Source organism: Cetorhinus maximus, chromosome 23 (genome assembly GCF_964194155.1).
Source record: "Cetorhinus maximus chromosome 23, sCetMax3.hap1.1, whole genome shotgun sequence".
In the NCBI taxonomy this organism is placed as follows: domain Eukaryota; kingdom Metazoa; phylum Chordata; class Chondrichthyes; order Lamniformes; family Cetorhinidae; genus Cetorhinus; species Cetorhinus maximus.
Genome location: NC_135901.1, coordinates 17,107,134 through 17,129,811, shown reverse-complemented (window position 1 = coordinate 17,129,811; position 22,678 = coordinate 17,107,134). Strand labels below are relative to the sequence as shown.

The 22,678-nt window shown below is 45.2% G+C and overlaps 3 protein-coding genes and 1 non-coding gene across 4 annotated transcripts in view; 1 reads left to right on the top strand and 3 right to left on the bottom strand.

The window, feature by feature from the left end:
- Positions 1-22,678, bottom strand: part of LOC144696999 (uncharacterized) — a 608,705-nt gene that overhangs the window by 227,462 nt on the left and 358,565 nt on the right. The gene's annotated exons all lie outside the window — the stretch shown is intronic.
- LOC144697121 (uncharacterized) overlaps positions 1-22,678 on the bottom strand; it is a 392,678-nt gene that overhangs the window by 56,989 nt on the left and 313,011 nt on the right. The window lies entirely within an intron of this gene.
- LOC144697096 (uncharacterized) overlaps positions 1-22,678 on the top strand; it is a 470,203-nt gene that overhangs the window by 385,449 nt on the left and 62,076 nt on the right. The window lies entirely within an intron of this gene.
- LOC144698577 (U1 spliceosomal RNA) lies at positions 13,920-14,084 on the bottom strand. Its single transcript, XR_013580526.1, has one exon. It is a non-coding gene; the product is annotated as a U1 spliceosomal RNA (small nuclear RNA).

The window sequence follows — 22,678 nt, the reverse complement described above, 5'->3', positions numbered from 1 at the left end:
GGTGGGAGAGGCTGTGTCCAGCAGATCCCTTCCTTCCGGGAGAGGTGGGGCCTTCCCCCACCTGTACGTTACGGCCCTTCTGATGAAGATTGGCCATATTCACCCACATGGAACATTCTGGGTAGAATGCTTCACCATTTATATGTTACAGAATGGAGGGGAAGGTCATGCATCATAATCATAGAAAAATAGAATAGTATAAAAGAGTGAACATTTCCCACGAGTGCTGGGCAAAATGAATATGTTAATTGGAAACAATTATTGTTAGTTGAATTTCAATACTTTAGTTTATAAATTGAATCCTGTTTCTTTAACTGTACTTCCCAAATTAGATTCACAGCAGCAATTTTTTTTCCCTCTGAGCCCCTGAACTCTGACAGTGTTGGTGAGTGGTGATTGATTCACAAGTGGACTGGATCTCTGAAGGTCAATCATTTCCCTCTTTCCATGTCAATATCTGTTAAAGATATGGAGTTTGATTTCCCCCTCATTTTTAACCTATTTCCAATATTTAGATGGACAATGTTTCACTTTTTCTCTCTTTCAGTAGTTAAGGTAACATTCTTGGTCTTCAGAATGGAGTAAAAATTTCGATGCCTTCAACCTTTAAAATTACCATTGTTTTGTGTAAATCCCTCCACAGCTCAGGATCCACGCAATCACCTTGTACACAAACTAGTTCTAGCTGGATTCCCTGACCCTGGAGCATTAAAAGACCCGTGGATGGAAAAACTGCTGGCTTATGCACATAAGATGGAAGGAGAGTTTTACTCGGGTTTCTGTATAACTTGGATCCGATTTTCATTGATTTCCACACCACCGCGCTCAAAAATCCACGTCATATCAAAATAAATCTCTATACACTGGTTAGGACTTTCCGTGGCGGGGACATTACCCAGCATCCCTCGCAATGGTGAATGCCTCCTATCCCCACTACAGGAGAGCAGTGCGCACGCGCATTTCTACCCATCGTTTGGAGCATGCGCAATGATGGCTCTGGAGAGCCGCTTGTCTGTCGTATCACCAAAATGGATGCGGAATCGAAGGGGAGGGTTTCTAAACACCTGCGGAAGGCCTCATGCCCCGAAAACAAACCTGCAGCTTCGGGTCTCTTCCCACGAAACGGCCTGTTGGTTCAGCAGGGAGCAGAATGCTCGCGTCTTGGTGACGTAACCGAATGGGCGGACTTTCACGGCCCCTGTTCCCATCCGGGTCCTAGTGTCCGTTTCCTTCATGAGTGCCCAGGTGATGTTTGCAACCTCGAGGAGTCCATGGGCCATGCATACATTCGTTGTGAGAGTTTGCAGCCCCTGTATCGTTACCTGAAGGGGCTGCTCCTCAGTGTTTGATTACAATCTTTGCCTGTCCAATGTGGAGGGGCTAGGTAAGTTAGAGGATCTTCTCCTGAACCTGGTCTTGGTTAAAACAACAATTTGTAGATTGAAGATGGACGGGGGATATGGTGGGCGTGGGGGGGGGGGGGGGGGGGGGGTGCGGGGTGGCGACAGTGGCATGGCTTCACACCAGCTGCCAGCCTCTTTCGCAGTCTCGCCTGTGCCCCAGTAACTCTGGAGAGGGAGCATGTGGTGTCCACCTTCATCAGCTGGTGGGGACATCAGGGTACAGAGTGATAGACAGGGTATAGACACGGTGAACAAGATTCTGGTTTAGATAGAAATGTTCTCTGAATTCTTGTTAGGGGTTTGTTGCTGATTGTCACTTCTTTTACCTTGATTGAACCCATCTTTGTAGAAACAAGAGAAGAAAGAGTTTTCTGTAGGAACTAGAATTGCCTATTCTGAATTTCAATCCTGGGCTGATAGTGATACTGACACTGTCAACTTCTTTTCCAGGGATTAGAAGGAGGTAATTTGCAAAAAATTCTGCAGATCTGACAAAGTCACTCGATTCATCAGGACCTGAATATCATTGGCAGTTGAACGTGGAAGGAGAATTTTTTGTATGTTCTGCCTGTGGCTGGAAAAACACCAGCACATACATACCGGAGTGAGGGTGTTCCAGTGCCCTGACTGTCGAAAGAGCTTTAACCAGTTACACAGCCTGAAAATACATTGCACCATTCACAGTGCGGAGAAACCATACACGTGTTCTGTGTGAACGAGACTTCAACTAATCATCCAACCTGGAGAGACACAAGGACATTGACACCACGGAGAAACCATGGAAATGTGGAGACTGTGGGAAGGGATTCACATCACCAACTGCGTTGGAAATTCATTGACACAATCACACTGGGTAAAGGCCGTTCATCTGTTCAGATTGTGGGAAGGGATTCACTCGACTAACCCACCTCACTGCACACCAACTCGTTCACTCTGACACGAGACCTTTTAAATGTTCTGACTGTGAGAAGAGCTTTAAAAGAAAACAAAACCTGCTGACTAACCAGCGAGTTCACGGAGAGGCCGTATACTTGTGCTATGTGTGGGAAGGGATTCACTCAGTTATCCAGCCTTCAGTTACACCAGCGAGTTCACACTGGGGAGAAACCATTCACATGCCCTAAGTGTGGGATGGCATTCACTCAGTTATGCAAACTGTTGGATCATCAGAGAGTTAACAGTGGGGAGAGGCTGTTCACTTGCTCTGTGTGTGGGAAGGGGTTCACTCAGTTACCCACCTTGTTGAGACACCAGCACATTCACACTGGGGTGAGACCGTTCACCTGCACTGATTGTGGAAAGGAATTCATCTCACTTCACACCAACGTGTTCACTCTGACATGAGACCTTTTAAATGTTCCGACTGTGATAAGAGCTTTAAAGGCAAAATGGACCTGCTGACTCACCAGCGCAGTCACATTGGAGAGAGGCCGTTCACCTGCTCTGTGTGTGGGAAGGGATTCATTCAGCATTCCCTCTGACTGAAACACCAGCGCATTCACACCAGGGAGAGATCATTCACCTGCCCCATCTGTGGGAAGGGATTCTCTCGTTCATCCACCCTGCAGACACACCAGCGAGTTCACAAGTTGCAGGGCTTGGATTCTGCTGTTATTGTTGCTGTTAATCACATCCAGGACTGAACCGTTTCATTTTGAAAGTTAGAGTTTGTTTCTGTTGGTGTTAGTAATCCTTGTAACTGGGCTGGAGTTTAATATTCTGGGTATAGGTTAAATAAATCAGCTTTGTGTCAAACACAGTGTCCCAGTCCTTCATTTCTCTAAGATAAGAGGAGACTGATTGGTGTCCTGTTACCAACTGTTGTATTTTTGGGCATTTTCTCCTTTGTTAATGGAGACTTGTATTTATATAGCACCTTTCACAACTTCAGGACGTCCATAAGTGCTTTACAACCAATTAAGTTTTTTGAAGTGTAGTCACTGTTGTAATGTATGAAATGTTGTCACCAAATTGTGCACAGCAAGATCTCACTAATAGAAATGTGATTGTGATCAGATAACCTGTTCAGTGATGTTTGTTGAGGATAAAAATGAAGCAGTACAGCAGGGAGAACTCCCTTGCTCTTTGGAAGAACATCCTGGGAACTTTTACACCCAAATGAGAGGACAGATGGGGCCATAGACTGACAGTGCTCCCTCAGTACTGCATCAAAATATCAACCTGGATTTTAAACTCATGTTTCTAGATGTGGATTTCAACCCACAGCCTCCTGACTGAGAGATACGAATGCAAACACTGAACCACAAATAACACCTCATCATTACTCCAGATTATTTCAGTTCTCGTACCTTCAGTTACTCTCATGGTCAAGTGTAAGATTTTAGTCCAGGAGTTACAGATTACCCAAAAAGGGGTTTGAAGTCGTAGGTGTTTTGAAGCATTTTATTAAGAAGCAACAGTTTAGATACGATACATCAGTTAAAAAGGCAGAAAGGACATACAACCCATCACAGGTGAGAACGGTTTACTGGTCCCTGATTGGACAAATGGATAGGGAGAAGCAAGAGTATGTTAATCTCTGTGGCTGGAGGTGACAGTCTCCTCGGAATGGTTTACTGGTCCTGGATCAGGGGGATGCTGATCTCCTTGGCTGGAGTTGGCAGTCCCCTCGGAATGATTTACTGGTTCTGGATCAGGGGGAGGCTGATCTCCATGGCTGGAGGTGACAGTCTCTCCCTTTCTCGGTTTCTTTAAGCCAAAGTGTTCAGCTGAAGCCAGCATAGATCACTGAGAAGTTCTTTCTTCTCTAAACTGATTTTCCTCTTGAAAGGCTGTTTGTATACATTATTTCTGGGGGTCTTTTGTCAATCGCTTATTCAATTATCAAGGGATAGATTTTCAGGTTAATCCCTCCTATTTCCATTGGAAATCCTTGAAGTCATTTAGTGGCTCATCACTTTCTAGGGCATCCTGTTAACCTTTACTTAGACAGTTGGTTTACATTTGGGTCATGAGATTCCTCCCCCATCACCCTCCACTGACCCGATCAAGTGTGTCTTGTTTCAGGGTGTGTGCTGGAGACATGTCCTTGGCAGAGATAACAGGCTTACACTGTCCTGTGTTTGTCAACCCAGGAAGCTTTCTTCATAAGTGAGAGAGAGAGAGAGAGATTCCTACAATCAGTAAATTTCTTTAAAAATTACATGGTTATTGGACAATTATTTCTTCCAGATCTCCCCACCTTGAGAAGGAAATATCCTTACTGACTTTTCACAAACCAATTTCTGGCTAACCCAGTTATTTCTAAGCTAAGAGCTTGTTTTCATAATTTCATGATTACATACCATCAATAACATACTCAAGCTACTAGAATTATCAGAATCAGCAACACAAACCCTTGAGCTGCCAAGAATAAATGTAAAAACTATATCCAGTAAACGTGATAGCTATCAATTTCGATTCATCCTCCCCACCTGCAGAAAATCTCACACAATTCTAAATTATTGGCATGTCGTAAATACATATGGTTCAAACAAAAGTTCCGGCGCAGAATTTAAAGATTTTCCAGCTCATTCTTCACCTGCATTCACCTTGTGGATATTTTCCAACTGATTCTGGACTTTCTTCAATTTAATTTGGCCTTTCTGAAACTCTTTAGAAAGTCTATAGAGATATATTCGTAATTCTCATCATACCCTTCTACAATCACCAGGATATCTCTCACCCCTGGCGTGTCCATGTTCTCTGTCAGCCTATCTGTCCATCGTTCCCTGTAATATGTTAATGTCATTATATACTCCTGGCTTCACTTAGGAATTTCCCCATTCACATTTAACTAAGACTGTTACTTCTCAAGCCTATGACCTCGACCACTGTGATCCTGCTCCTAACACTCCTTGTAAGATTTAGGTCTGGGAGTCACAGATTACCTGAAAAAGGGGGCCGAGCTCAGAAGTGATTTGAAAGTAGTTTATTGAGAAGCAACAGTTTAGATATGATCAAAGAGCTAAATAGACAGGAAAACAGATGACCGGTGACAGGTCAGAATGGTTGACCAGTCCCGGAGGACAAACGGAGGCATGATGTCTCAGAGTGAGTGCTGGTCTCTGTAGCTGGTGGCTGCAATCTCCTCTGAACGGTTTACTGGTGTGAGCCAGAGTGTGGGTGCTGGGCTGAAGCCAGTACGAGTCACTTTGAAATCGTTTTGCTCTCGTGAGCCTGTTTTAACCTTCAGACAGACAGTTGGTTTAAATATGGGTCATGAGATTCAATCACATCAGGGTTAGAAATGTCTTGTTTCAGGAAATGTGCTTGAGACGTCCTTGGCAGAGATAACAGGCCTGTCCTGTGTTTGTCATCCAGTAAGCTGCTATGGAAGCTTCCTTCATAAGAGTGAGCAATTTCTATAATATTCCATAAATTTCTGAAGATTTCATAAGTTTATTAGACGGCGATTTCTTAGTCCATCACTTGGATTGGACTTGTCTCCATTCCTGTGCCAAGGGGATTTCTGTACTAGACAGGAGGGGTAACATTTGGGGACTCTCGATTCTCCAAACCCCATTCCCCTTCTTTCTGGTGGATAATGGATGTGTCACTGTGCTTAATGTGCAAATCAGTAAGAATTGTCAGCAGGGATTAATCAGCACTTTCTAACTGGAGATGTTAATCAGTGGAACCTTTCAGACACTGAATTGTAGAGTTCGTACCAAAGATCAATTTAGGATTGAAGAAAAGTTCATAATCTTGATGTAAACTAATTTCTGATGAATGTCACAGAGTTGTGGGGAAAGATCAGACAGCGGTTCTTAAAGGGACACTGCCGTCCCAAGAACACAATCAGCTATAGATTCAGCATATTAAACTTCAACCCAGTTACAGGGATTATTAACAGCAGCAGAGACAAACCCCAGCTGTCAGAATGAACATGGTTCAATCCTGGATATGGTTAACAGCAGCAATAACATTAGAATCCAGTCCGTGCTGTCACTTGTGAAGTCGCTGATGCCTCACCAGGTGAGAGGAACAAGTGAATCCCTTCCCACAATGGGAGCAGGTGAATGGCCTCTCTCCTGTGTGAACTTGCAGGTGCAGACTGAGATTACTTGAATGCCTGAAACTCTTTCCACAGGAAGTGCAGCTGAATGGTTTCTCCTCAGTGTGAATTCGCTAGTGTGACACCAGGTTGGATGAATTAATAAATCCCTTCCCACACAAAGAGCAGATGAATGGCCTCTCCCCAGTGTGAACTCGCTGGTATAATGCTAGGTTGGCTGACTCAGTGAATCCCTTCCCACACACGGAGCAGATGAATGGCCTCTCCCCAGTGTGAACTCGCTGGTGTGAGATGAGGATGGTTGAAAGACTGAAAGTCTTTCCACAATAAGAGCAAATGAATGGCTTTTCCTCACTGTGAACATGCTGGTGCCTCAGAAGGTTGGAAGAATTAATAAATTTCTACCCACACACGGAGCAGGTGAAAGGCCTCTCCCCGGTATGAACTCACTGGTGTAATGCTAGGCTGTATGACTGAGTGAATCCCTTCCCACACTCAGAGCAGGTGAATGGTCTCTCCCCAGTGTGAGTGCGTCGATGAGTTTCCAGCTTGGAGGGGGTAGTGAATGCCTGCCCACAGTCCCCACATTTCCATGGTTTCTCCGTGGTATTCGATGATCAGATGAAGCCTTTTTCACAGACAGAACAGTTCCTCCCCACTGTAAATGATGCAATTTTTTTTCCGGCTGTGTAACCGGTTAAAGCTCTTTCCACAGTCAGTGCGCTGGAACACTCTCACTAGTGTGTGCGTGTCTCGGTGTTTTTCCAGTCACACTGATGTTTGAAACCTTTTCCCACGGACAAACATTTCTCCTTACAGATTCAAGGGCTGATGATATTCAGGTCCTGATGAATCCAGTGACTGTCAGATCTTGATGTGATGTTCAATTCAAGTTACGTGTCTACAAATTCTCCCCATGTAATATCATGTAAAAGGGGTTTACACAAGTCATCTCTGTCAGTACAGGATAGAAATTCAGAACAGACAATTCTAGTTTCAATAGAACATTTTTTCCCTCTCTTATTCCTCAAAGCTGCAGATCCCCATCCCACACATTCTCCCTGGGCTGAAATCCAGACAAAGTGTTGGATAATTCTTTCTGTATCCTTTTAACAAGTTTGTACAACTAGAGAGAACAATATGTTTGATAATTCACTTTATTCATTACTCGTGTTAAAATATTAATCTGAAACAGCCTGACCAACCATACAGAATAAAACATGAGCCTTGTGTCCAGAACTTACTGTGTCGAGATTTAATGAGCAATCGTGAAGGTGGTTTCTCCACCCCTTGTGGCTGCGTCTTCAGTTCCCTCAGCCCCAAGCTCTGCAATTCCCTCCCTACATCTCTCCGTCTCGACCTCACTTTCCTCCTTTAAGGCACTTTTTAAAACTGCCCTCTTTGACCAAGCTTTTGGTCACCTGCCCTCATATCTCCTCATGTGTCTCGGTGTCACACTTTGTTTTATAATTTTCCTGTGAAATGCACTGGGATGGTTTCTGATGCTAAAGGCTCTATATAAATAGAAGTTGTTGTTGTTGACTGTAACCCTGACCTCCTGATTTACAACAACCCATTGACTTCACAACAAACTCTCTCTCTGATTTTTTGCCTCCTGCTGGTTTGCGGCCTCTATAAAGATGCCGGCCGTAAACTCAGGCCTGTCGCCGGGAGAAGCCGCAGCTGTTTCCCCCGCTCGATACAAACGCGGGACCAGAAGCTTCTTATTCAGATTTGGGGCCGACAGGCCTCACTCCAGCTACAGCATCAGCACTGCGCATGCTTCAACTCACAAAGCCCGGTGATTGATGGCAGGTCCGGACCAATAGGAAGAGGGGGCGGTCTGGAGGACCGAGCAGCAGCGACAGGTCCCCCAACCAATCGGAGTGAATGAGGGGCGGGGCTGAGCCCGGATCTCCCTCATTGGCTGAAACTCTGCATCATTTTGAAAGCTGATTTGTCACAAATTCCAGCGGGAAACTGGACTTTTTCTTCGCGGTGACAGGCCCGGGGGCAGCGGGCTCACTGGCCGCCATCATGCGAGTGGGAGTCAGGGAGGCGGGGCTTCCTCCCCGGTGACAGGTCCGGATTACCCGGGCAACCGGCCGCCGCCATCTTGAGCTGAGGGTTTTCCATCCGGGTCTTGAGTGAAGGAATGGACAATGAGCTGGAGTCAGTTTGAAAACTGTTCAGAGGAAGGTCTGAAATCACTCAGAGCAGGTGAACGGCCTCCCCCCAGTGTGAACTCGCTGGTGTCCCAAAAGCGTGCATATCTGATTGAATCTCTTCCCACAGTCGGAGCAGGTGAACAGCCTCTCCCCAGTGTGAATTCTTTGATGCGTCAGCACGTAGGATGACCGAGTGAATCTCTTCCCACACTTGGAGCAGGTGAATGGCCTCTCCCCAGTGTGAACCCGCTCATGTACAGTGAGGTCAGATGATTGGCTGAATCCAATGCAACAGTGAGAGTATCTGAATGGTCTCTTGCCAGTGTGAACACGTTGATGGGACAACAGTTCCCTGGAACTTATACAGCACTTCCCGCAATCTGGACATTTAAAAGGTCTCTTGCCAGTGTGAACTCGCTGGTGCCTCAGCTGGTTTGATGAGTAAGAAAAGTCCTTCCCACACTTGGAGCAGGTGAACGGCCTCTTCCCAGTGTGAACTCATTGATGTGTCAGCAGGTGGGATGACTGAGTGAATCCCTTCCCACACTCAGAGCAGGTGAATGGCCTCTCCCCAGTGTGAATTCGCTGGTGTGTTAGAAGGTAAGATGAGGTAGTAAATCCCTTCCCACACTCTGAACAGGTGAATGGCCTTTCCCCAGTGTGAATGCGCTGATGTACCCTGAGGTCAGATGATCGTCTGAACCCAATCCCACAGTGAGAGCACTTGAACGGTGTCACATCAGTGTGAACACGTTGGTGAGACATCAGTTCCCCAGAGCTTTTGTAGTGCTTCCTGCAGTCTGGGCATTGAAAAGGTCTCTCATCAGTGTGAACTCGCTAGTGTCTCAGCAGGTTGGATGAATGAGCAAATCCCTTCCCACCCTTGGAGCAGGTGAACGGCTTTTCTCCGGTGTGAATGCGCTGGTGTGTCAGAAGGTGGGATGAGGTAATGAATCTCTTCCCACAGTCAGTGCAGGTGAATGGCCTCTCCCCGTTGTGACGACCCTGATGAATTTCTACCTTGAATGGATAATTGTATCCCTTCCCACAGTCCCCAAATCTGCACGGTTTCTCCCCATTCTGACTGCATTTATGTTCTGACAGGCTGGATGAATGGCTGAAGTCTTGTTCACACACAGAGCACATGCACGGTTTCCCCCCATTGTGAACAGTGCTTTTTCCTTCCATGTTCAAAATCTGATGATATTCAGGTTATGATAAATTTTGTGATTGAGGCAGATCTTGATATGATGTGTTTGTGTTTCTCGACTGCAAATCCTTCGACTTCAAATATCCTGTGAATTTGATTTAAAACAGAAAAAATGGAGTGAGAGAGAATCCCAGAAAAGCAAAGGCAGGTTGTGATACTGAGCTGAATTAACCTGGTAATTTGTGGGGCTGGCACTAGGGAAAAGTGACAACGAAAGTTATCAAATTGTCATAAAAACACAATCGGTTCACTAATGTCCTTCAGGGAAAAGATGTCTACACAAGGCTCCAGCATCTATAGAAGGAAAGGGAGAGGTGGGAGAGGCAGTGGGTGATGGAGAGGAATTTTATATATTTACAACTCGACAAGAACTTTGACAGAATCTCACAAACCCTCAACCTCCAGCACCTCGAAGGACCAGGATAGCAGGATTATGAAAATGCTATCACCTCCAAATTCCTCTGCAAGTCACACACCAATGTCTTAGGCTGAGATGATTGGCCTCCAACAACCACAAGCACCTTCCTTAGTATTGGCCATGATTCCAGCCAGATTCCCCCCTCCCAATTCCCATTGATTTCAATTTTACTCGGGCTCCTTGATGCCACACTGGGCCAAGGTAAGTCACTTTCAAATCATCTCTGGAATTTAGCTCTTTTGTTGAGGTCATTAGCAAGTAAGGGGCCAGAATCAGAGGTATGCAGAGTGCCTAATGTCATGGAATGGCACAGCATGGAAGGAGGCCATTCTGCCCATCATGGCCACACTGGATCTTTGAAAGAGCTGTGCACTTTAACACCACAATCTTGCCCTTTCCCAACAGCCCTGCAATTTTTTTCCAATTTGAGTATTTATCCCATTTGAAAGGTATTACTGAATTTGCTTCCACCACCCTATTAGGCAGTGCATTCTGGAGCATAACAAATCACTGCATTATCTCCCTCATGTCACCTCTGGTTCTGCTGCCAATTACCTTCAATCTGTGTTATCTGCTCACTGACCCGTCTCACACTGGAAAGTGCTTCTCCTTATTTAGAGGGTATAGGGCTTGAGGAGGTCACAGAGATAGGGAGGGGTGACTCCATGGAGGGAATTGAACAAAAGGATTAGAATTTTAAAGGCTGAAGTCGCCAGACATCTCCCCCAGTACAGAATGTGGATCACTAATTGCATGAAGGATGTTTCTTTAACTCATAAATGTGCAGAAATCTGAATGACTGTCTCTCTAAATATCACAAATGGTTGCATGATCAATGAGGAATTAATCTATATCTTTAACTAACAACAACATGGAACGAGGGAAATGAATGACCTTTAAACACCTGCTCAACTTGGCACAGAAGCATCTGAAACAAAGGCCAGGAACTCCAGGAAGATGGTGGCGTATTGATAATGTCACTGAACTTATAATGCTAAAGCTAATGCTCTGGGGAGATTGGTTCAAATCTCATCAGCACAGCTGGTGCAATTTAACTCCCTTTAATAAAATCTGGAATATAAGGCTGATGTCAGTAACAGTGACCAGATCATTGCAAAATCAATCTGGTTCACTAATGTCCTTTAGAGAAGGAAACCTGTCATCCTTACCTGTTGTGGCCCACATGTGACCCTAAGTTCACAGAAACGTGGTTGACTCCTAACTGCTGCTGCAATGGCCGAGCAAGTCACTCAATTCAAGGCAATTAAGATGGGCAACAAACGCTGGCCTTGCCAGTGATGCCCACACCCCATGAAATAAATAAAAATACTGATAAATGTTAAATAATGTTGTTGATAAAAGAGATACTCCTTTAATTTTTCAGAGATGAATGATTCCCCAGGGGTTCACTCTGACTCTTCTGACTGACTGACTCAGGGTCCAGTCCTCAATCCCCCCGATTGATGACTGAACTCGCTGCTCCCTTTGCTCCTCCGGCCTCTGAGCTCCTCTTGCTGTTGTTTCCCAGGACAGTCAATGCCCGCTCTCCAACATGACCCTGTCAGATGGAGTTCAGGGGCTCAGAGGAAGAAAAGAAAATGAGGCGGTGAATCTGAGTTGGGAGAAACAAGGAGAGAAACAGGATTCAATGGAGAAACTGAGCGGGGGGCGAGCGCAGCCTCAGGAGCAGCGAGTGCGGCTCTCAGAGGCCGAATGAGAGCGGCCGGGCCCGGCGGCCGTGCGGTGATCTCCCCGGGCTGGGGGTCAGGGCTGCCCATTAAAGCGATGCTGCAGCGCCTCCCCCATCCTCGCCGCCGCTTCCCGGTTTCTTCTCCCGTTTCCACCGAGTCCGACTCACAACAAAGGAGCCGCCCAGAATGCCCCGCGGCTGACCCGGGGGAGCACGCGCACTCTCAGCGCCTGGGGAAAGGCGTGAGTTGGATAGAGCGTTTTCTGGGGCGCGGGGGATTATGGGAGCTGTGGCTGCCATTAGGAACATGGTCCAGTGCAGTAACCAGTAGACCGGGTATAGTGTCTTATAAAAAAGGACACGATCTAGTGTATTATAATCAAGAAGAAGGTCTAGGGCAGTAAGCAGTAGACTGGGTCTCGTGTATTATAAACAGGGTCATGGTTTAATGTAGTATAAGCAGGGATAGGGTCTAGCGCAGTAATCAGTAAACCAGGTCTAATGTATTATAAACAGGGACAGGGTCCAGTGCCGTAATCAGTAAACTGGGTCTAATGTGTTATGAACAGGGGTAAGGTCCCGTGCAATAATCAGTAGACCGAGTATCATGTATTATAAATGTACTTACAAGGCCAGTATTTGATGCCGATCTAGAACAGGGCCTAGTGTGATATAGGTAGATATCATTAGAAACATGATCTATTACAGTAATAATTGAGACACTGTCTAATGAAATATAAACCGAAACAAGATCCATTACAGTAATAACTGAGACAGGGCCTAGTACCCTAGTAACTGTATGACTCTCAATGAATTTTTATTTTGAAACCTGCAATGTGAAGATCCAGACTGGGACAAGGACTCTTCCTCTTCAGGACCTTCCTCCAGAGGGGACAGACTGAGACCTTCTCCAAGGCCGCGCCCCATGAGCCCACGTGAGTTTGTGTCTGTTTCTTACCCTGAGATTTAATTGCCTGGTTTTCGGTGGCTCCGGTTAACCAGTTCCTGTTAGGCTGTGGGCCTGGAGTTTCAAAAAGATAGCCCTGGGGTTAAAGTAGCCCGGCCTTGCAATCTAAAACATACATGTTAGCCTCCGGTGTGTGAGGAACTGGAGCCCCACAAGAGAAAGTGAGAAGACCTAATATGAAGCTGTCTAAAGTCTTGTTATAATTCAGGGATAATGCATGTGTTTTAGGCTGTGTGATCATCCTGTTGGTCATTTTCTATTCATTTTACGGAGGTTTTGGGTTTAGATTTCTTTCTGTCTCTCTCCAGCTTTCTTTCTCCGTTTATTTCTTCGCTTTGCGCTATTGAAGTCTTGAAGAAATAATGGCAAGTGAATGGAAAGCCTGTTTATGAGATAAACCCACAGCAGGGGAAGTGAGCTGCAGAAGGGGCAGGGAAAGACTTTACACATGGGGAGAAGGGGGCAGGAGTTTGAGAAGGTAGAAATCACAGAGGGAACTGTTGAAGGGGGAGATTATACAGAGGGGGTGGGAGGCTGCTGTTGATTTCGGAGGGGGGTAATTAGAATGTACATGGGGACAGGGTACTTGCACATGTTTGAAATAGTGAGGGTTCGTAGTTGCATGTTTTAAATGGTGAATGTATATGAATGATGATATTATAACGAAGTCCAGAGAGATACGGGGTGGGTTGGGAGGTGGAGGGTGGTGCTGGAAGGAGTGCAGGGACTGTTTTGATGGTGGGTTGGGTATTATTTGGGGGTTTGAGAGAGAATATTGGAGTGGGCAAATGCGGGGTTAAAAATGGCGCGTGGAATTTGGCGGCCACAACAGAAATGGCAGCGATAAAATGATGCGGAGATGGAATAATCGCCTGCTGATAATCGCAGGGAGGAAAAGAATGGGGGTTGGATAGTTGCGGGAGGGAAAACAAAAGAGTCTAGATTTCGAAAGAGTATTTTGTGGCCCAAATTGTTTACATTGGATAAGATATAACAAAGAACCTCATTAAACAAATATGTTGAAGTCTATTTTTTGAATTGTAAACCAGGGGAGAGCGCGAACGCAGTCTCCCACTACCACAAATTTTGCAGTCGAGTATCCCGCATTTGGGGACATCGCAGGCATCAGCACACCCGAAGTGCAATGGGATAGCCTCGTCCTGGGAGAAAAACCTGCATGATCATTGTTTGCTCCCCTGCCAGGTAAGTATGTCCTAACCTCTCACACGCTGCCAGCCGGCATCAAGCACTACCTCTCATAGTCACGTACACTAATTTTTAAAAATCATAGCGTCACCCTGTTCATATTTTTCCATTAAACAGCTCAGTTTTTCTCATGTATTGTAGAACATGCTTAACTATCCCTCTAGATGGAGAAAAGATAGCTGATATACTGTCCTCCATTTATATTTGCATAATGCCTTAAAAGGAGACAAACCGCCTTCCTGGGCCACTGGCTGCAATACAGGTATTCGCCAATTAGTGGCGCTGTTCCCTCAATATAAGACACTCGTTAGGCCTCAGTTGGAATATTGTATATAGTTCTGGGCGCCACGCTGTACCTTGCGTGTCCTGCCATCCAGTCATAATTAGCAGATTCTTTCAGATAATATCACCACCTTCAACACCTCTTTGTTCTTTTGTCTGTGACATCTTTTGATTATCTGCTCCTATCGCTGCTTGCTTGTCCCTACAACCACCTCCCCCCCCAACCACTTCTCTCTCCCCCTCCCCCCCACAACTTAAACCAGCTTATATTTCACCCCTCTCCTATTTTTACTTAGTTCTGTTGAAGGGTCATGAGGACTCGAAACGTCAACTTTGTTCTTCTCCGCTGATGCTGCCAGACCTGCTGAGTTTTTCCAGGTAATTCTGTTTTTTGTTTTGAGTTATGAAGATAGTTTGGAGAGGTTGGGACTGTTCTTCTGGAGAGGAGAAGGTGAAGAGGAGATTTGACTGAGGTGTTCAAAATCACGTGGGGGTTCGATAGAGTAAATAGGGAGAAACTCATCGAGGGAACGAGAGGGCACAGATTTAAAGTGATTTGCAAAAGAAGTTACGGGGAGAAGGCGGGAGAATGGGGTTGAGAAACTTATCAGCCATGATTGAATGGCGGAGCAGACTCGATGGGCCGAACGGCCTAATTTCTGCTCCTATGTCTTATGGTCTAAGTAAATGTGATGTGAAAAAAAACTTTCTCACACAGCGACTGGTTCGAGTTGGGAATGCACTGCCTGGAGGTGTGGTGGAGGCAGGTTCAACTGAGGCATTCATGAGGGCAATAGATGATTATTTATATAGAAACAATGTGCAGGGTTACAGGGAAAAGGCAGGAGAGTGGCACCAAGTTACAATGCTCAGAGAGCAGGTGCAGACACGATGGGCCAAATGGCCTCCTTCTGCACCGTAACAATTCTGTGAACTGAGGCAGAGTAACGTGTAATATAAAGAGAGACATGGTCGAGTTTGGTAATAATCAGATAGGGTCTAGTGCAGTAATATCTTGAATATAGCCGATTGTAATATAAGGAGAGATATGGTGCAATGCAGTAATAACTGAGGTAGATCCTAGTATGTTATAAATAGAGGCATTGGCTTAGTGCAGGAATCTGAGACAGTGTTTTCAGTAATGTAATCAGAGATACATTCTACTTTAACATAAATACCGATACAGTCTATTTTAATATAAACAGTAACTCAATCTGTACTTTTGGGAGGTTTTAATTCCTCATTTATCAACAGAAACAGACATAGTAACAAAGTTTCAATTGTGAAACAACTTTATGGAGACAAAGTCAGGACAAGTTTATCAAGTTTCATGTAAACTACAGCAACAAGCTCTGGCAATGATTTACAGTTTAATGTGGGTTATTCTACCTGTGTCAAATCTGTTTCTTCTCTGTTTCTCCTTCTCTTGGCTGCTGGTCTCGGCTTCTTCTCCTCCACATGGCCTTGCTCAGGAGGATCTCTTTCTTGTTGCCTCTTATCCAATTAACCTCTGCCCCATCCCAATCAATATTCATCCCTGTGGTGATCATGCCCTGAGAATGTTTCTCTTAACCAATCAGGTATAGTTCATGTCAGCAATGTTAGCCTTAGTTAATCACCTAAATTTTCGTATTCACAGTTCATGTCAGGAATGTTAGCCTTGGTTAATCATGTAATGTTCCGTGTATTCACCATGGTTCTATTTCCTCGTACCTGCAGGCTGCTACATCCTGTTGCCATTTATCTCAGAGAGGCCCCTACATTCCTGCCTTTGGCTCACACAACCAATCTTCAAGAACTTTAGTTTTTAGCTGCAGTAAGTGTTTTAAAGATTGTCATTATTTCCCAGAATCTTTCTCCCGTGGAATTAATTTATATTATGCCCTATTTCTCCATTTTCCTTCCTCACTATAACACAAAAGGGGTTTTAACAGAGTTCAGTGTTAATAATTTTACACCATCTTCTATTGAAGACCTCTGGTTATTCTCTTTCCCACGAGAGAAAACGTTCTCTCTGTTTCCTCTCTATCGAAATCTTTCACAATTTTAAAGACCTCTATTAGGTCACCCTTCAGCCTGCTATTTTTCAGGGGGAAGGGACTCAGTCTGTCAATCCTTTCCTCATATGTATTTCTGGTATCATCCTTGTAAATATTCTCTGCTCCCTCTCCAGGGTCTCTCTATTTGTTTTATAAAATGGTGACCAGAGCTGTACTCATTACTCTCAGTGTGGTCTGACCAGGGTTCCAGGCAGCTTTAGCAGAACTCCCCCACATTCCAATTCCATTCCTCAAGAAATAAAACCTAGTGCTCGATTTGCTCATTTTATGGCCTTGCTCTGAATGATACAATTATACTCAGAGATCTCTTAGTTCCTTTTTTCCACCCAGGCTCACACCTTCCAAGTAATAAATGACCTCCTCATTCTTCTGACCAAAATCTACTACCTCACATTTAACTGTGTTCAACTTCATTTTGTGTGCTCCTGAAATCAAGGGGCTGAGGGCAGTGGTGTGGTGTGGTGCTAATATCACTGCATCAGTAATCCCGAGATTCAGGCTAATCCTCTGGGGGCATGGGTTCAAATCCCATCACAGCAGTTGATGGAGTTTAAATTCAATTAATGAATCTGGAATTGAAAGCTAGTCTCAGTAATCGATAGTTGTAAAAATCCATCTGGTTCACTGATGCCCTTTAGGGAAGGAAATCTACCATCCTTACCTGGTCTGGCCTACATGTGACTCCAAACTCCCACAACAATGTAGTTGACTCTTGTGCTGAGCAACCCATCAGTTCAAGGGCAACAAGGAATGGGCAACAAATACTGGCCTTTCCAGTGACCCCCCACATCCCATGAAAGAACAATAATAAAATTCTGACCCCTTCAGCTCCCCACACCTACATCACTCCACTATTGGCAGAGGCGCTTTCACCCTGCTGAGGTCCTCGGGGCTTGAATTCCCTCACTAAACCTGTCTCCTTCTTACCTTTTCGACCCAGCTTTTGATTCTCTGTGAAGGGTCTCGGGACATTTTAATCTGTTCAAGGGTAAATCCAAGTTGTTGTTGTCACTGCCTGACATTGGGAGACTCCAGAATGTTACACAAACGCTTGGAAATTTTCAGACTGGAAACATCACTTTCAGTCAGGAACAGGTCGCAGTTTCACACCAATCTCTGATTTAACAGTTTGTTTGGTAAAATATCACCATCTAAGAATCTTCATGAGATGTTAAGAAATTCATTGAATATTAATAGAAACAGCTCTCGTACTCTCTGTTACGAAGAAAGCTTCCACAGCAGCTGGCTGGGTGACAAACACAGGACAGGCCTGTTATCTCTACCAAGGACATCTCTCTATCAATGTCCCTGAAACAAGAGATCTCTAACCCTGATCAGGTTGGATCTGATGACCCACATGTAAACCAACTGTCTGAGTGAAGTTTAAACAGGCTCGAGAGGGAACATCATTTTGGACAGTAAAGGTTTTTTCAAACTGACCCATAATGATCTGGCTTCAGATTAACACCAAACACTTGGACTAGATCCAGAAGAATGAGAACAGAAGAGGCTGCCACATCAAGCTGCAGAGATCAGCTTCATCTGTCCGATCATCCAATCCAGGACCAGTAAACCATCCAGAGGAGACTGTCACCTCCAGCCATGGAGATCAGCATCTCCCTGATCCGGGACCAGTAAACCATTCCGAGGAGACTGTCACCTCCAGCCACAGAGATCAGGATTGGTAAACCATTCTCAGCTGTTACAGGTTGTGTATCTTTTCTGAATATTTAACTGATGTATCGTATCTAAATGTTGCCTCTTAATAAAACGCTGAAAAATCACCAATGACTTCAACAGCTCCCTTTTTGGGTAATCTGTGACTTCTGGACTAAAATCTTACACTTTCCAGCATTCACACTTGCTCTTCTTGACTCCAAATACAGTTATAAAGGAGCCTTCTGTTCCATGCCTGGAGCTCTAAACTATGGAAGAGAGTGGCTGGGACACATTTCTTACACACCTCAGGATTAATACAGAGGTTAATACAGTGATTAATACTGGATGTGGCTAACAATAGCAAAAACAGCAGAATCCAACTCCTGCAGACACTCGTGAATTCTCCGGTGTCTCAGTAGACGTTTTAAGTCAGTGAATCCATTTCCACACTCGGAGCAGGTGAACGGTCTCTCCACAGTGTGAATTTGCTGGTGTCTCAGCAGATCATTGCTGCTTTTGAAGCTCTCCTCACAGTCAGAACATTTAAAGGGTTTCATAGCAGAGTGAATACGCTGGTGTTTCAGCAGGTTGTATGACTGAGTAAATCCCTTCCCACATGCAGAGCAGGTGAACGGCCTCTCCCCAGTGTGAACTCGCTGGTGTACAGTGAGTTCAGATGATCGCCTGAACCCAGTCCCACAGTGAGAGCATCTGAAAGGTCTCTCGTCTGTGTGAACACGTTGATGGCATATCACTTCCCCAGAACTTTTAAAGCACTTCCCACAGTCTGGGCATTTAAAAGGTCTTTCATTTGTGAGGACTCGCTGGTGTTTCTGCAGGTTAGATGTAGCAGTGAATCCCTTCCCACATGGAGCAGGTGAATGACTTCTCCCCACTGTGAATGTGTTGGTGTCTGAGAAGATATTTTTTGCTTTTAAATTTCTTCTGACAGTCAGAACATTCAAAAGGTCTCTGATCAGTGTGAACATACTGGTGTGTCAGCAGGCTGGACGACTGAGTGAATCCCTTCCCACAATTGGAGCAGGTAAATGGTCTCTCCCCAGTGTGAGCGCGTCGATGAATTTCCAGTTCAGAAGGGTAACTGAAACCCTCCCCACAGTCCCCACATTTCCATGGTTTCTCCATAGTGTGGGTGCCTTTGTGTCTCTCCAGATTGGATGATCAGTTGAAGCCTCATCCACATACAGAATATGTGTGTGGTTTCTCTCCACTGTGAATGGGGTAATGTTTTACAGGTTGTTTAACTGGTTAAGACTCTTTCCACAGTCAATTCACTGGAACATGCTTACATGGGTGTGTGTGTCTTGGTGCTTTTCCAGTCACACTGATGCTTGAAATCTTTTCCCATGGGTAAACAGACAGACATTTCTCCTGCTACACTCAAAGGCGGATAATATTCAGGTCCTGATGAAACAAGTGGCTCTGTCAGATCTTGCTGTGATGTTTGGTTTGAGCTTTCCATTTTCAAATCCTCCCTTTCTGATATGCTGTAAAAGGAGTTTACAAAAGTTAGCGCTGTCAGGAAAGACCAGAAATTCAGAGTGAAAAATTCTAGTTTCTATGAAGCATTTTTTTCTCTCTTGGTTCCCCGAAGGTTTAACACCCTGTTTCACATACGTTCCCCTCTTATCTCCTGATGACTGGGATGCTGAAGTTCCACCAATTCTCTGTTCCCCAACAAGATGGCCAAACATGCACTCCGCTCGCTGAAGCAGCCCACCTTCATAAGATTGTGAGAAATAACAGCAGCAGAGGCCATTCGGCCCATCAAGCCTGCTCAGTGAGATCATGGCTGATTTGATTCTGGCCTTCACGCCACATTTCTCCTCGCACCCATAACCCATGACTGCCTTGTGGATCAAAAATTAATGCAGCTAACTCAGCCTTGAAAATGTGCAATGACCCAGCCTTCACTGATCTCTGGGGAAGTGAAATAAAAACAAAAAACTACTGCGGATGCTGGAAATGCAAAACAAAAACAGAATTACCTGGAAAAACTCAGCAGATCTGGCAGCCTCGGCGGAGAAGAAAAGAGTTGACGTTTCGAGTTCTGTTGAAGGGTCATGAGGACTCGAAACGTCAACTCTTTTCTTCTCCGCCGATGCTGCCAGACCTGCTGAGTTTTTCCAGGTAATTCTGTTTTTGTTCTGGGGAAGTGAATTCCATCTTACAATGCTGCACAGGCCAATGGGTCCCTGAGTCCCCGCCCACTGCCTCTTACCTCACCAAGATGGCCGCCCAAGAGCCCCCTCATTGAACAAGCCCCGCCTTCCTCTCCCAAGATGGCGGCGGCCTGTTGCCCGGGTAATCGGATTCTCCTTTGCCTTCACCTATCACTGGCCTCCTATCCAGCTTCACCAGTCCCACGCCGCCCCGCCCCCCCCCCCCCCACCGCCCCGCCCTTTAACATATATATTTCACCACATTTCTACTTCTCTTCAATTCTGAAGAAGAGTCATACGGACTCGAAATGTTAACTCTGTCTTTCTCTTCCCAGATGATGTCAGACCTGCCGAGTTTTTCCTGCAATTTTTGTTTTAATAACCCGGGTCTGTCACTGGGGAGGAAGCCCCGCCTCCCGGATCCGCCCCGCCCCGACTCGCAAGATGGCGGCCAGTGAGCCCGCTGTCCCCGGGCCTGTCACCGCGGGGTAAACGCGGGGCTTCGGGCCTCTTATTCGGGGTCTCAGGCCTACCCCAGAAGTTGATCCAGTTCCCAGTCCAGCCGCGGTTTCCATTCCTACCCTGTGCCCACAATCTCCTCCCGCCTCCCAAACCGTCCGCTCCTCCTCACTCTGTCACCATGACTGACACTGAGCATGCTCAAAGCGCACACCCACAATGCACCTGCGCACTGGACTCCAATAGTCATTGATAGGGGACCTTCTGGAGCGCGGGCTGTTCTGGGTAAATAAGCCGCCATTGATAGCTTGAATGCGGGCAGAGAATGTAATGTTTCGGCATCCCAATTAAGGTCAGTTCGAGAGGCACAATACATAAAATAAACACTTTATTATGTGGAAACCCGAATGTCTGGACCCTCCTCCCTGATGTAATCTATGCAATCACCACCACATCCACCCGCAATTTCAGATTGGAAGAAGGTTCAAAGTGATGATCCAACACCGTTATTCATCATTTAAACTACGGACCGGGACTTGGGAACAATGAAAATATTGGCAGCTGATGCCAAACAGCATTTCTAACACTGAGGAAGAATGTAACATAATACAAGAAGACATTAGAACACCTGCAGACTGGTCGTTAAGTGGCAAATGAACTTCAACAACGAGGGGATGAATGGCCGACTCCTGCTCATTGCCCATATGTTCGTGCAATATGCAATGATATACCGTGGGAGCAAAAATACAAATATTGCCTAGACCTTAGAGAATAAAAAAACTGAATGGAGAAGAAGAGAAATGCAATCTCTAGAAAGAGATGAATAATGAAAAACGTTATTGCAAGTCAGCAAATCAAATAAAAATGTTCACAAAAGGCCCGGATTTATTTCCAGGGGTACCAAATTAAGAAATAATTAAATATTGTTCAAACTGGTTAGGACCATGTAGGTATTTCTGGTCTCCATACAATTAAAAAGTCAAATAAGCATTGGAGCTGGTGCACAAAGGATTTTTAAGGATGATATCCTCACTGAGCGGTTACAGTTATTGGGAAAATTAAAAGGATAGGGCTTTGTTCTTTAGAAAAGTGAAGGCTTAGATGTGACCTGCCAGAGGATTCTTTAAACTATGAATATGTTGTACGGGGTAGAAGTGGAGCCAATGTTTCCATGTGGTGGGCAGGGGCGGGTGGGGGGGGTGGGGGGGGGGGGAAATCAGAAACCAGGCCATATGTACAAGATAGTTCCTAATAAGACCAACAGGAAAATAAGGAGAAATGTCTTTAGTCAGAGAGTAGTTAGAATGTGAAATTCACTACCACAGGAAGCAGTTGAGGTGAAGTAACTTAGTTGCTTTCAAAGGAAACTAGATGAGTACACGAGAGAAAGGAGATTAGAATGAAAAGCTGAAAGGCTGAAGTGAGGGAGATGCAGTGGAGTGAGATTCTTTGAAGATAACCATGAAAACAAATGAGTTGCATCAAATAGTCTGTTTCCAGACTCGACGTTCTCTGTAATTCAATGTCATCTCCTATCAAATCCTGATCATCATGTTCCACATCCATCACTTGTACTGCACATGCTCAGAGTACAACCCAGTGCTGAGTAATTACACTGGGCTCTGCAGTCACTGATGGAACATATTCGGCCACGTGGAAAATTATGGATTGTAACAGTGTCATTGAAAGCCCAATTGGTGAACAGACATTTTTTTTTATAGATCGAGGTTGGGCTGAAAGGCCTGTTACTGTAATGGAATCATACGTGGCAGAGGTTGGTTAATGCTCAGGTCTGTACAGCTGCGACCCATGAGGTGGATTAATACTCAGGCCTATAAAAACCCACCATCCTAAGTTCAGTTACCCTCACTACCAATTCCATCCCTCTCCCTGTCACATTCTGAGGCTGGACCAGATCCATTGCAACCTTAGTTTCCGATCTGACTCTGAGCTGAG